Source organism: Gadus macrocephalus, chromosome 1, assembly GCF_031168955.1.
Source record: "Gadus macrocephalus chromosome 1, ASM3116895v1".
NCBI classification, from domain to species: Eukaryota; Metazoa; Chordata; class Actinopteri; order Gadiformes; family Gadidae; genus Gadus; species Gadus macrocephalus.
Genome location: NC_082382.1, coordinates 7,601,940 through 7,614,620, shown reverse-complemented (window position 1 = coordinate 7,614,620; position 12,681 = coordinate 7,601,940). Strand labels below are relative to the sequence as shown.

At 41.5% G+C, this 12,681-nt stretch overlaps 1 long non-coding RNA gene across 1 annotated transcript in view; it reads right to left on the bottom strand.

The window, feature by feature from the left end:
• LOC132467332 (uncharacterized) overlaps positions 1-12,681 on the bottom strand; it is a 140,381-nt gene that overhangs the window by 111,924 nt on the left and 15,776 nt on the right. The window lies entirely within an intron of this gene.

The following is a 12,681-nucleotide window of genomic DNA, read 5'->3' as shown; positions in this document are numbered from 1 at the left end:
CGTGCGTAGTTGCTATGTTACCGTACGTACTTGAGGAAGAAAAGCAAGTTGAAAACAGCTGGATGTACGGAAAGCGAAATGGGACAAACCTCACACCAGGCTGTGCGGCAGTAGTCTACTAGTCTGCTACGTTGATTTTAGCGTCACAACACAACTATAACACACAGGCATTATTCATGAAGGTGTTTGTAAGACCATTCATTGTCAATCTTTGCAAAGGAATACGATTCAAGGACAAAAATAGGGGAAACCATCTCCATTAATAATGTATTTATTATGGCTGGACAAATATTACAAGTTTTAATCGCATCGTTTGGTGAGACAACTCGCGATTAATCACACTTTTATCCACTCCAATTTAAGTTGAATGAGATATCAAATTGAATGACATTATAATTTATACCAAATACTTAGCAATACCTCGACCAAGTGATCTTGAGGGAGTTTCATTGACTCACCCAGTGTGGTTTGAATATGACATTTACGGAACACCACAGATTTGGGAATTATAAACAGGCTGTCACTTACTGCAATTGTAAACCAACAGTAAATACAAGTGTAGTTCAATTCAAATAAGTAGCGCCTCAGATTGGGGAATTGTAAACAGGCTGTCACTTACTGCAATTGTAATTGAATGTACAGTAAGCGGAACTAAAAACAAAAAAGAATGTTGACATTCTGTGGGCAAAACCTTTGCAAAATCAAAGTAGGCCTAAAAATATAATAACGCGCCTTAGTGCGTCCATTTGTAAAAAAACAAAAAAAACAAAACAAGATTGCGTTAACGCATAATTGGGCGCCAACTTGCCCAGCCCTAGTAGCCTAATGGACGCAGGCATGTAGGCATGCATAGCATGCATAATTGCTCTCCATGGCTGGTGTATTGGCATTTAGCACACTGTGAAACCTGATGGTTCAAAAGCAGACTTGGGAAATGCAGTCCAGGAAGCAAGACAATCTATGGATACACTCAATATATGATACACTCCAATCAAATAATTCCATTTACCCATTTATCCAAGTCAACCCCCATTCCAGGCCAGTAAAACCTGGCGGTGACTGAATATTAGTTTTTTTGGGTTCCACAGTGGCCTCCATGAGCACTGTCATGAAAGTCCAAGAAAATCTGATCGGCCTCCTCCGCGCCAACCACAACTTTCATGCGCACCTCCATTTCATTTCTCGACGAAATGTAATACATTGCATCACCTATTGAAACAAGGTTGTTGTCAGTAGCCTACAAGAAACACGTCCTTTTTTCTGATAAGCTATTGATAAGAGCAGGAGATCAGGGAATTGTTTTTGAGGTAGGCATATCGTTACCATGGCTTACCATCTAGTATGAAACGGGCGGAGCGCCTTCGAATTATGTATTTCTGCTCCTTAGAAATACCTGGGGGATATGAGCCATCTCTTTTGTAGTTACGCAGCTCTATGTACATGCATTTGTCCATTATAAATCCATGCAACAAACAAGTTTCCCAGATCATGTACAGCCCTGCCATCATAATTTATACACTTCGCACCCGTCAGAATTGGTTAGACGCGCCCAATTAGGCTACAATCACAGTATATATATACGCACTACAATTATATTATTATAGTGCCTCGATCAGACAAAACAGACAAGAGCAGAGTCCAACCAAGATTTCAGAGTCATTTCTTTATTAGTTCCAAAGAAATGCATGATTTATAAGATTAATTTATTTATTTTATTAGAAAAAACTAAGCAGCACAGAATGCCTTCATTCATGATTTCACACAAATCAATGATCCGATGATATTCACCGAACACATTCAACAACAAAGCATGGCATTTATTTATTCAACATTATAAACAAATCAACAGATCCTCAGATCTGATATATTACAAATGCAATTGACTAATTGATATTAAAAATAATGACTAACAACACTGAATTAAAGAACAGAATATCGAAACAATAGGGAAATCGCGTTTTCGCGTTCCATCTCACGCAAATCGTCAATCATTTTGTACCACTTGGCTTTCCGTGAATCCAGTTGTTCTGGCTTGGTCCTGTGGGCGGAGTCATTTAACATGGCGTTTCGAGGGGGAACAGCAATTCCAATGGGGAACCAAATCGGGTGCCACACCGGTCATTATCGGGAAAATAAGCCCCGACAGGGCAAACAGGACACCGACGCGCAGCGGAGATGTCTTGCTTCGCCCTGAGGCCCAGTGCTCGTTACTGTCCTGTCGAATAAAGGCAACTTGTTTAAAATAAAAAAAAATAAGTTGCCTCCAATTCTTATGAAAGTATAGTAAATATAGCCTATATTAAACATGTAAGGAATAATCACCGAGAGGCCGGGCAATAAACAGTTTGATATGCCCGAAGTCGAGGGCGGTAACCTTCCGCAAGCCGGGCATATCAAACTGTTTATTGCCCTGCCTTGAGGTGATTATTCCGTTTATTCTACTTCGCGCCGGACAATATAATAAAACAATTCAAATACTTTAACAATTAGCCTTTTTCTTATTCGTATTGCATGCTTATTCAATGTATAGGGGAGAGTGAGGTAATGTGAGACACTTTTTACATTTGCTTCCCTCTAGGCGAGCTAAAATGATATATCAGTAAAATTAACACATTTCCCATTAATTCAGGATGTTTCTTTGTAATGGAAATGATCAGAATGTCTTCAGGACAAATGGCAGTGAAAATATGATTGTTTTACTTTTTATGGTCTTGTGTCTCACTTTACCCCAGCTTAGGGCATACCAGAGAAATCAATGGGGTAAAGTGAACCACTTACCTTTTCCACTTTAAAACTACCATAACACGTGTTTTAACGGTAAGAACTCCTGACAACCACACGTGAGTGCATGCACCCCTGATGGCTACTCTTGTACAGCCAATCAGAGTGAGAGTCTGGGGATAATTGAGTTGATGGTACCCAGCGGCGCAAAAAGCAGAGCACAGGAGTGGCGATGCAGATGATGTTCAGACAAACATTTCAGTTTGAAGATTATTATTTCAATTGTGTGGGTTCAGGTACCTGTAAGTATCTATAATGCTGTTTTGCGTAGTCATGCTATGTTCAGTTTATGTTGTTATCAGTCGTTGATGCTTTAAATGCGTTATTGCGGGTGCATATTTTATTGATGCCGCCTTGCGGTTATATTATAAACATGGACATAATCTATGCTAGTTAACAAATTACATGGTTAACTATAACATGTGCTGTTTAGCAGTTGGAATGTGATGGGATGTGTTAGTAATGTAGGAAGCAGTGTCACAAAATCAAATACAACATAATATAATTCAACATTTTTAAACATTCAAATGATGGATAGAACCAGTTAGGTTAGAACACAGAACCAGCAAGAACAGCCTCTGACTCTGAACACAGGACTAGACACCTGGATTTGAACATAATACAAAAATATAACAAGGCCTACTCTACATCCCAGCCCTGAAGATTACAGGGAAAGGTGAAGAGTTGCTCTCTCCTTGCGGTTCCTCCAGGCCTATTAGGTTGAGGCAGCTTCTTCACCACATCACCTTTAGGGACATGTGCCACATCTTTATCTTTGATGGCAAATGTCGGTCTCTCCCATTTTTTGTGTCCCTGGATCCTTCTGAGGAATTGAGTGAGTATTTCCTCACCCTCAACTTTCTCCACCATGCCAACATAACGGAGACTCCTATGTTTGGTTGCAAAGTTAACGATGACAAAGTCACCCACGGACAGATGTGTGTTTCCGGGATCACTCTCATCCTCAGAGCTCTCTATGTCATCTTCAAGTGGGACAGGTAAATCGCCATCCTCAGAGCTGCTGTCTATGATGATTTTCTTTTTGGGTGCTTTCTTTTTTGGTTTCCCATTTTCTTTGCTGTTTTGTTTTTTCCCTGACAGTTTCTGTTGTCTTTCTTCATAAGCCTTTTCAATGATCTTTTTCTCCGGAGTATCAGTGAGGATGGCTGTCTTAACACGCTTCCTTTTTGTTTGTGCTCTTGGGGGACATTTGGGAAGTGGCAAGATTTCAGAAGGAGAGATATATCCAGGATCTCTGGCATTTCGTGGCATTTCCAATGCAGCTGGTGAGGCACATGCATGTGATGACACAGGTCCATCATCTCCCGACGGACGTGCATTGCCATCAGTGAGAGGTTCATCTGCAGAAGGTGGTTCATCTGCAGGGGGTGGATTGTCAGAAGCAGATGGACCAGGCATGGGTGCAGGCTGAGGCTCGGGTTTTTGGCCGGTCTGACACCATGGACGGTGCAAAGGCTTCCTCACGGAAAATGTCACAATTAAATGGGAAAATCCCAGTGGACTTGAACCCTGAGGTGATGTTCCTTGGTGTCACTGCTGTCAAGAAGGCCTCATTTACCAGTCCTGGAATTTGGTATATTGAGACCGTTTTGCCAGGGTTGTCACGCATCCACCCATCAAGTGCTCTGCTGTAGAATGTCTTGAACGGCCCATACACTGTCACATCAAGAGGCTGCAGCCGATGTGATGTGTGAGGTGGAAGGGTGAGGAGCACAATGCCATTGCTCTTGGCCTTTTCAACGGCTTTCAGGGAGATGTGCGCCCTCAGGTTGTCCAGGACTAGCAGCATGGGGTGTTCTGGAGTGCACTTTGTGTGGATTATTAAGTGGTCCAGGAACTCAGGCCAGGTGTCCTCGTTCATCCACCCTGTTCGGGTGGAGGTACCTTTGGCTCCTGGAGGGGCTCCACCCCCTCTCCTCCCGTGGAGACAGGACTCCACCCCATGGGTTACAGCGGCCCTCACAACCCCACACCACCACCCCACCCCATTCAAGTGTATATTGTATATAGTTCTCTGCAAAACCTATGGTGGCACCATGCTTTCAGTGTGTATATTGTATATAGTTCTCTGCAAACCTATGGTGGTGTCATGCCAAATTTGTACCGGCTGCCAAATTTGTACCGGGCGCGTCATCCATACGTAATCCATTCCAAACCTGCATGGCAGCAGATGATCGCGTCGTCCGTTGCCGGGCAGGTTTCAAAAAACATTCGCGCTCATGTTGCCAAAAACGAAATAACATAATACAGTTAACGGATCGCTAGATAACACTTGTTTTTACTTTATATTTGTATTGTATTTAATTGTTTGATCAAATTTAGCTAGTAAACTGAGTGTTTAAAGCAGGTTTCAAAAAACATTCGCGCTCATGTTGCCAAAGACGAAAAAACATAATACACAAAACGGATCGCTAGATAACACTTGTTTTTACTTTATATTTGTATTGTATTTAATTGTTTAATCAAATTTAGCAAGTAAACTGAGTGTTTAAAGCAGGTCAAGGACGAAATAGCACAATACAGATAACGGATCGCTAGATAGAAGGTTTGCGAATGTTCGTGAACCTTTCACGTCACGTTCGACGCGATCGTCGGTTGCCAGGCAACGGACGACGCGATCATCTGTTGCCAGGCAGGTTTGGAATGGATTACGTATGGATGACGCGCCCGGTACAAATTTGGCAGCCGGTACAAATTTGGCATGACAGTGGCACCATGCCTTCATGCCTACACATAAAAGGTTGCACATATTATATTGACATTTTATCGTATTTGTCTAAATGCATACTTGACTGTAGATAGATTTTTTTTAGATTTCTTGAATTAATCCTTGTGGACAGTAGTCTTATGGTTGTATGGCAATCTTAAGCATATGCATAGTTGTGGCCTATGTATTATGTACATTGTGTTAAATTGAACTTCACACCTCAGTCACACATCAGTTGACCAATCATAAGTCAGCTGGATGGATGCGCACTGCCCTAGCCTGAGAAAAAGACCAGAAGTTAATGCGAAAAACATACTCATCCACAGGTCCTCCAAGGTGATGTGTTGATACAGGAGACTGATTTTGTGAAACTGTCTCTTGTTCGTCAAGATGAATGATTGGTTCCTGGGCAGGTGAAGGAGGGAGTGATGGTTCTTCAACAGTCAGGATTTCTTGCGGTTGTGAGATCAGAGTGAGCGATGGCTGGATAGAGTTCTCAGATGGCAGTGGCTGGAGAGAGGGCTCAGACAGCAGTGAGTGGGTGGAGGACACAGAGAGACTTGGCTGGGTGGAGGGCTCAGACAGCGACGACTGACCAGGAGATGTATGGTTTAGGGCATGAGCGCCATCATTTTGTTGACCAGAGAGAATTTCCTGAAGACAAACATGCATGAGCTTGCACAAAACAAAACACAATCTTTTTTTCCGTTTGAGACAGGAAATACAATGCAATATACATTTACCTGTACATGCTGAATTGAAAACCAAAGTATGTATAGCGTTGAGGATGGTTTTATGCCATGATCGATTATTGACCCGGCAGAACTGCTCTCAATTGATCTTGATGATGTGGCTTCTTGTATCACAAAGATTTCACTGGCACCATCATCTTGTCCCACAAAGTCAAACACGGCCTAAAAAAATGTGAAACAGTGTTACACCAGTGACATTTTACAACCCACTGCGAAGACACTTGATATTTTCTCAAGCTGAACACACATCACCTGAATTGGCTCAGACAAGCTGAATTTCCTCATGCTGATGTGTCCATTTGGATATTTAAATTTGATCCACACCCCATCAGAGGGTACCTCACATTCAGATAGACGCTGACGTCTTGCTTCAATAGCCTGAAATATTATTGCTCTCATTAAAAAGAAAAATCAAATGAATCTTTGGCTAGTTCATTTATCAAACTAATATTACAAACAAACCTTTTGACGCCTTTCCTCACGGGCCTGATAGGCTAGTTTCTTCCTCTCCTATTAAAAGACCACATTAAAAGTATTTATGCATTCTGTAATAGCATGTAAAACATACAAAATAATAACTTGGAAATATTACCTTCTCCTGATCCACCAACACATTTTCATTATATTCCTGGTCTTGCTGGGAACGTATTGCTCGCCATTCTTGAAGAGCCTAAAGTAAAACATCAAAAATGGCATTTCTCACAAATCACCATCAAATAGTACATATACATACATTGAACAAATACTTCTATAATGTCAAAATTTGTTACCTGATTTGCAACCACACTTTGAGCTTGGGTACTCTCAGCCAAAGGGGCGGTCTCATCTTGTACTGGAGCAATTGAGAGTGGTGGGAATGAATCCATGGATATGGCAGAGGATGTGGATGCCACCTGGTAGTACACAGAAAATCCAAATGATTTCTCCTTCAACACACACTCTTAGTGGCAACAAAATACATCATTAGAAAATATCCACAAGTAGAAAAAAATACATCAGTACAAAAACTGTTTGCCTAGGGCAGGGTTCCCCAATTAGTTTTTCCAGAGGGCCAAATTTGGTCGAACATGCCATGCCAAGGGCCGAAATGTCGTTTCATTTTTCTAATTCGCCATTTTTATGTGCAAATTTAGCTTTAATTATAATTACTGTTTTAGCGATAATGCAGGAGGGCTAGATCAATTAGGTTTAAATAGCATCCAGCTTCGACTGGAGGGCTTCAATCGCTTCGTACATGTCAGCAACAGTGTGGTTCTTGCCTTATAGCTGCAGGTTAAGGTGATTCAGATGAGACATGATGTCACACAAAAAATTAACATCTGCCAACACCTTGGCGTCAGCCCGCCAGAAATTCGCGGGCTTTTGGGCTCTGCAGGCTGGATAAAAATGACACAAGTTCATCGCGCAGGTCGCACACCCTCTCCAACACACGGCCTTTACTCAGCCAGCGAACATCGTTGTGCAGCAACAGATCTTTGTGTTCAGCTGACATTTCCTCGGCACCTGCTTTCATAGCTCCACAACTTTTGTTTTGATTTTTTCCTCTTGATTGAAGATTTCACCAGCCATGTGAATTGCACATTATTTAATGAACTCTGCATCAGCAAAGGGCTTGTTAGCTTTAGCAAGCGTGCAGGAAAAATGCAATGAATCAGCTGTTGCGCTCTCTTGTGCCGAGTCCGTTTTGCATATGGTTAAAACTGACCGCTTGTATGATGTCAACATGCTTGCAATCTTTTGTTTGCGTTGCTCAGATGTTTCTGGGAAACTTCCATTAAAGCTGGCAGCATGCAAACAGTTAAAGTGTCAGGTTGTCAGATTTAATGACAGCCACGGTCTGCTTGCATATTAAGCATGTCGGCTTTGCATTGGCATGGTCCGGTAAAGAAAAGCAATACTTATCGGTCCATTCAGTTTTAAACTGGCGGTTCTCCAGGTTGACCTTCCTTTTCTTGGCAAATGACATGTTTCTTTCATCAATTTTCAACCGTTGATTTTTGACAAAGTTGTAATTCCCTGGGATGACAGACGGATAGCGGGAAAGTGACAGCATGCGGCGGCTACTCTCTGGCGTGTGACGCTAGTGAAGTTGAAAACGCACGAAGCAGGTCATTACGTATGCACGCAGTAACGTCAATGGTGAAGTGGATGGTGTGGGCTGAGGGGAAAATATAGCAGACCGCGCAAATAAAAAAAAAAAATATATATTATTATTATTATTTTTTTTTTTTTTGGAGATAACATGTGAATGCGCTGGGTCAGCGCGGGCCGGACATTTGGCTCCCGCGGGCCGGATCTGGCCCGCGGGCCGCTAATTGGGGTTCACTGGCCTAGGGAATGTAACTGCTCAAACATCACAGTATAAATAAATACATTTTAATACATCGCTGATTCTTGAGAGTCGGGACAAAACATGTCCTACATAGAAAAGTCTACTTTATATCAAAAATGAAGAAATTCATCATGATTGACATACTTACAAATTTAAATCTAAAGGAATTGTATATACCTACGTGATTTTTAGAATATATTTTTTTATCTTTTTGGGGAAAATTTGTTTAAATGTATGGTCTGTGGTTAGAAGGTCAATGTTATTGCACTTGTCCTCAGCAAGAGGTCAAAATGTTGACCATCCCAAAAAACTTTTAAAAAAGCTCTACAATTGTGAAAACATATATATCAAATAAAAAAGAAGGGGGTATAAATATAAAAAAAATGCATGAAGTGAACGTCAAACAATATTTTCCATAAAAATCTGCCTATCAAAGTTGTGTCCTCAGTTTCTGTCAACTCCGTCAGATTTTCTCATAAGCCACAATAAATCAGGAAATAGCATGGTCAGCTATATCCCTGAGGACCCCTTTTCATCTCCCTGCCTGTGGTGAATGCAACACTACCACACATGCTCTGGTATGTTTTACATTTTTTGATATTTTAGACAATCAATGTCAATATTCCTTTGGTCACAGCTGGACCATGTCAATACCATCTTTCTGTTAAGATACTTTTTTTAAACCATAGAAGATTGAATTTAAGCATTTTAGTGTGGTTATTGGGACACTTAGCAACTGAGGAAAAACTAGCTAGCTGCCGTGTACAATACACGTTTTGGCGGGAAAATACATGCCCTTACGTCAACTCCGTCAGACGTCAAATCCGTCAGGTTCTATGTCTGACGGAGTTGACCTATAAGCTGACAGAGTTGACAAATCCCCCAAAACCTCTTAATGTGCTAATATAATATCATTTTTTAATATAGTAAAGGGTTAAAATGTTATTTCAGGGTTTTATTTACACATAAATGTACATACATAGCATAGCATGCATTACATTATTTAACCATACGCATCTGACTTGTAGAGAATGGGCAGGCAGTGGTCTACTTATTATTGTATAACGTGTAACTTTCCCAGCACATATATCTCTGTCTCTACTAGGGCTGTAACGATACACAAATTCACGATTCGGTTTGTATCACGATTTTTGACCCACGGTTCGATACATCCCACGATTCTTTTAAATTTAAAAAGCATTTTATTTAAACAACACTTAAATACCAATTATCTTAATGTAACATTTAATAACAAATCATTTGGAACACTGAACAGATTTGAACCGAAATAATACTATTAAAGTATAGCTAAATTAATAAAGAAATAACCAAAGATTGCAGTTGGAGGATGCTTTTTGCTGGTAGGCATAATAGGGCCCCTTTAACTGTTTGGTTGGTTTATTCAAATATCCTTATTAGCGCTTCTTATTAGGCTAGCTTAAATAATGACATAATCAGGCCGTATAGAATGCAACATGTTTAATAGCCTAACTTTCAATAGATGAGGAAAAACATGAACGTCGCAATAACGAGGCATATAGTGTTACGAGTAGCATATGTGTGCGGGAGAATGGCAGTGTGCGTATGCGTGTGTGAGTGACGTCAGCGAGTGAGTGGACGAGCGAGGAGAGCGAGCGGTAGCGCGTGTGTCTAGTGAAGAAGCGAACGAGTCCAGTAGAATAAAGTACCCATCCTGTCAATAATCGGTGGCCGCTTCATTCCGACCTATAAGCAGACAAACTGCCAGTCAAATCACACAAAACAATAGAGACAGGATCACACAGGCAATTTTTTTCGCGCTTGGCCAACTCTGGATAAATGTCGTTCATATCGCATATGAGGACTTCGACGGCTGTGGAGAAATGCAATCCTCCGTAGCCACGGAGAGCTGTGATCACAGAGAGGGCATCTCGTCACATATTTACGGCATCGATAGGAGGGGGCGCTGTCAGCAGACTATTATTTAGACAAATTATTAGCAAATTTCAATCGGACAATTTGACCGAAGAGTTAGAAAGGGCATATCGCGCTACTGCCTTCTCACACCGCGAGACAGGATCGTGGCTTTGAGTATCGCGATTTTCGGTTTGATACGCGTATCGTTACAGCCCTAGTCTCTGTAGAGACAGAGATAGAGAGAGAGATGAGAAGCCAGTGTGTAGATTTTCATAATATCTGGTTATGAAAACTACATCCCGCACCTTGAGGATTTTACATCCATCCATCCATCAATCAATCATGTCAAGGATGAAAAAAGCTTGACATCCCACATGATAACAGGATCCACCACAGACAACTATCCTGCTTTTGCAGCAACACCGGTGAGTGCGTGACCACGTCGGTGGCACATCAAGGGCACTCGTGATTTCGTTGACCACGTCGGTGTTCAACATGGAAGTTCACAATACTTGCTGCAACAACACCGGTGAGTGCGTGACCACGTCGGTGGCACATCAAGGGCACTCGTGAGTTCGTTGACCACGTCTGTGGTTCAACGCGAAAGCACTCAGGTCACGCAGCGACCCCGGAGAGTGAATCGACCACGGCAGTTGGTACAGCACGAAAGCACTCGTGGCTCGCTGCGTAACAGCTGCAGAGTGCTCTAAATTTTAATTGATCTCGTTGAGGTATTTCATGTCAACTGCTTTTACGTGATTCATCGATCTCGCTGACGGTTTTAAGCTTATCGTTTTACGGGATGTATGATTGACTCTTAATATGTCGTATATTGGGTATGCCTTTTATCTTCCAGAAGCAGTATAGATCCTTGTCCACAAATAGAATCAGACTATAGAAATCTGATTCTATAGTCTTATTTAAGTAAAATTTTTATTATTTCAATTTGTATTGTAGGAAAGCATGGCTAGACAGAAATTGTCAGTTGAGGAGCAAAGGAGAAGAAATAGAGAGTACCAACGAAAGAGAAGGGAAAAATTGAACAGTGACCAAGAGAGCAAACATGCAATGCAAGAGAAGGAAAGACAAAGGTGGAAGAAGAGAGTTACAGACAAAAAAGTAATACAAATAGACGACATGGGAGACAGGGCAAAGAGGAATTGGAGAAAGTATTGGAGAGAGGCACAGAAAAGGTCCAGACAGAAAAGATCCAATGAAGATGCAGTGCTGGAGGCTCACACCCCTCCAGATAGTCCGCAAGATCAGAACATTCAAGAATACAATGCCAGACAAAGCAGACAGTCTCTCAGACAGGAAAGCGAGAGAAGTAAAACGAGAAAAAGGCATTCAAGAGAAATAAAAACTTTGAAAGAGAAGCTTAAGAAGGTAACAAAGCAACGAAACAAACTGAGAAAAAGAATATGTCGAGGAAGAAAGGCTACAATTAAAACACCACTTGACTCCCCAGGAACAGAAACAAAGAAGATGCTATCAGGAAGCAAAATTAGGAATCCAAAAATCAAGAAAGCCCTTCTATTCCACAACATCCTAAGAAGAGAGCTGAAGAAAAACAAACAAACTCCTGGGCCACGGCGTCAGGAACCAGCACTAAGTGTGTCATCAGGCAAGATTCTAAAAAAGTATCGTCTCCTTCACCAAATCCACCAGTTTGGGATAACCTACAAGTTAATGAGAGGAAAGAAACAGACAAAGAAAAAGCCAACATTCCTAAAGGGTATAACAGAGACTGTTAAGGATTTCTTCCTGAACTCTGCACATGTGACCACTGATAAGACTGACACCATCACTAGGAATAAGATTAAGCAGCAGAGAATGATCCTGACAGACTCCATGATCAACCTCCACACTGATTTCCTCATTAGGAACCCCACTGTGAAGCTGAGCTATTCTTCTTTCTGTAATCTGAAGCCATTCTATATTACAGCACCAAAAGCATCTGATCGAAAGACATGTCTGTGTCAAAAGCATGAAAATGCATACTTAATGCTCGAGGTCCTGAGAATGTCTGGTGTTGTGAAGTCAAACAAACTGGATGAGAGTTTTCAATTAGTTTGTTGCTCTCCAGCAAGTGAGGCCTGCCTTCTTCGCACCTGCTCACGATGTCTAAACAAAGGTACAGTTACAACCCAAGAGCAAGACAAAATCCAAGTTCAGTGGAAGCAGTGGGAGAG